The sequence below is a fragment of the Mirounga angustirostris genome, unplaced genomic scaffold, assembly GCF_029215605.1.
Source record: "Mirounga angustirostris isolate CCGP_5_RB_7025 unplaced genomic scaffold, mMirAng1.0.hap1 SCAF_11, whole genome shotgun sequence".
Taxonomy (NCBI): domain Eukaryota; kingdom Metazoa; phylum Chordata; class Mammalia; order Carnivora; family Phocidae; genus Mirounga; species Mirounga angustirostris.
In genome coordinates, this window is record NW_026991719.1 from 68,620,466 (window position 1) to 68,623,637 (window position 3,172).

At 41.8% G+C, this 3,172-nt stretch overlaps 1 pseudogene; it reads right to left on the reverse strand.

The window, feature by feature from the left end:
* LOC123860905 (large ribosomal subunit protein uL23-like) lies at positions 1–470 on the reverse strand (annotated as a pseudogene).
* Positions 471–3,172: the final 2,702 nt, after the last annotated feature.

The window sequence follows — 3,172 nt, forward strand, 5'->3', positions numbered from 1 at the left end:
TTAGATGATTCCAATTTGGTTGGCAACATCCAAAGCATCATAGTCAGGAGCCAGTTGAACATATGCCTTCTTCTTTCCATCAGGCCTGACCAAGGTGTTGACCTTGGCCACATCAATGTTGTAGAGCTTCTTCACAGCCTGTTTGATCTGGTGCTTATTGGCCTTTACATCCACAATGAACACATGTGTGTTGTTGTCTTCTGTTTTCTTCATGGCTGACTCAGTAATCAGGGGGAACTTGATGATGGCATAGTGATCAAGCTTGTTTTTCCTGGGGGCGCTCTTTTGAGATATTTGGGCTGCCTCCACAGGCGCAGTGTCTTGGGTCATCAGAATGTAGGTGACATGTGGATCTTCTTTTTTTTGTGACTGCAGATGCCCTTCAGCACTGCTTTCTTGGCCTTCAAAGCCTTTGCTTTGGCTTTGGCTTTGGGAGGGGCAGGGGCTTCCTTCTTAGACTTTGATGCCATCTTCATAAAAGGCTACATTCTTTTATTTTATGAATCATATGACAAATTTTATACATAAAATTGATTTTACTGCTTTGTGCTTTAACCTCCATATTGGTTTTATAAGTGTCTTATCTACTGCCTTTATTATGTTTGTATTTACCTATGAATTTTTTTTTCTTTTGTATTTTTCTTACTCTTCATATGACCTTTTCTTTCTAGTCAAAGATTTGCTTTAACATTTCTTGTAAAGCTGGTTTAGTGGTGATGAATTTATTTAACTTCTGTTTGTTTGAGAAACTCTTTATCTCTTCTTCTATTCTGAATGACAGCCTGTTGGATAGAGTATTCTTGCCTGTAGGTTTTCTCCTGTCAGCACTTTGAATATATCACACCATTCTCAAGGTTTGCAAAGTTTCTGCTGAAAAATCAGCTGATAGATTTATGGGATTTTCCTTGTATGTAACTTTTTTTTTTCTCTCCTTCCTTTTAAAATTCTCTCTTATCCCTGCTTTTTACAATTTTAATCATTCTGTGCCTTGGTGTGGGCCACTGTGGGTTGATTTTGTTGGGGGCTGTCTGTGTTTCTGGATCTGGATTTCTGTTTCCTTCCCCAGATTCAGGAATTTTTCAGCTATTAGTTCTTTAAGTACATTTGCTGCCCTTTTATATCTCTCCTCTCCTTTTGGGATTTCTATAATGCAGATATTATTAAGCTTGATGATTTCACTGAGCTTTCTTACCCTGTGCCCATTTATTTTTTTATTTTTTTCTGCTTCCTCTGGACTACTTTTTTTCCCTCTAGTGTATTTTTAAATTTCAGGTATTGAGTTCTTCACCTCTGATTGGTTCCTTTTTATATTTTCTTTTTGTTTAAAGTTTCACTGAGATCCTCCACTCTTTTCTGAAATCCAGTATCTTTGGGATCATTACCTTGAATTCTCTGTCAAACCTCACTGAGATCCTCCACTCTTTTCTGAAATCCAGTGACTTTATGATCATTACCTTGAATTCCCTGTCAAGCATATTGCTTATCCCCATTTCATTTAGCTGTTTGGCTCTGATTTTGTCCTGGTGTTTCATTTTGGATATATTTTTGTTTCCTAGTTTTGTCTAACTCTCTGTGTTTGTTTCTATGTATTAGGAAAGTCAGCTGTATCTCCTGACTTTGAAAGTAGTGATGTTATGAAGAAAATGTCCTGTTGTGCCCTGTAGTGCAAAGTCCCCTTTTCACCAGAACCAAGCCCTTCAGGGATGTCTCTAAAGTGTGTTGTGTGCACCCTACTGTTGTGGTTGAGCCATGTTTGCTTTTAGCTTGTAATTGGATCAGACTCTGTACCTGCCCTCAGCCCATTTGCCAGGCAGGGCTATGGTCACACTGAACTGCAGGTAGTTCTTCCTGCATTTTCCCCTGAGAGACTTTTGTTGGTACCTATATTCAGACCAGATTTTTGCCCCCAGTGTGACTGTGGGGATTGCAGTGACCTCAAACTACAGGGCTCTCTCCTTAAGCTTCCCCTGTGAGGTTTTCTTGGTGGCCTAGCAATCAGATCAGGGCTAGCAATCAGATCAGATGTTTGCCCCAGCCCATTGTGGAGGCTGCAATAGAACTAGTGTGTGTGGTTACTTTCCCCTATCCTTAAGATAAGAGTCACTTTGGAATGGTGCTGGTCACTGTTGGGGCCTCTTCCAGAATGAGACACAATAAGCACCACTTTGTAGGGACTCCTGCCAAGTGGGATGGGTTGGATAGGGTAAGTCTCCAGGACGATGCTGGGGTAGGGGGTATGATCTTAGCAGCTAGGTGCCTTTCCCTACCAGGGCTGATTGCAGGATGAGACCTGGCTAGAGCCACTTTGTAGGGACTCTAGCTGAATTGGGGGGTTAAATGGGGAAGATCTACAGGAGAACATAGGAGTGGGGTGTGCAGTGTTAGCAAGCTTTGTGGGGAGTGTTTGCACTGGTTCCTGCAGGTGTCTGGGCATCTATGCTGGGGGTACAGGGGAAAATGGTGCCTGCCACCTCTTTTGTTCTCGGAGAAGTTTCTTAGTATTCTTGCCCCTCTAGTGCATGTTCTGAAACTAATAAATAAGTTTCCTTCCCCTATGCCTCAGGCACATTTCAAACTGCTGCTTCTATGCTGTATCTCAGTAGGGTTGTTTTTATGCTGTTTCTCTACAGGCAGTGACTCAGTTTCCTATTGTCTTCAGGCTCTCCCAGAACTGAGCCAGCTTATTTTTAAAGTACCCAGGGTTAAGCCCCATTGATTGTAAAACTTCTGACCTTAAACCCCACTGGTTTTAAAAGTCAAATATTTTGGGAACTCATACTCCCAGTGAAGGTTTCCCATGTCTGGAGTGCCTGATGTGGGGTCTGTTCATCTCCCCTTTTTGTGCTTGTATTGTCCCTTTCATTTGTGGTTAGACTCACTGAGTTTTGTTCTCAACCCGGTCTCTGTCTCTCTTACCATTTTCTATGTGGCCTCCTCTCTCTGATTAACAGTGGAGAGTCTGTTCTGCCAGTCTTCAGATCACTTTCTGGGTTGATTGCACTGATGTGACTGTTATCTAGGTGTATCAGTGGGACAAAGTTAGCTTAGGTTCCTCCTACCCTGCCATATCCCCAGGCTTCTCCTGAAAAGTTCTTTATACTCCACTTACTGAGGTAGAAAACTAATGCTATGTTTAGAGAATTTGTTTCCCATTCTTTTTTCTTTTTACTTA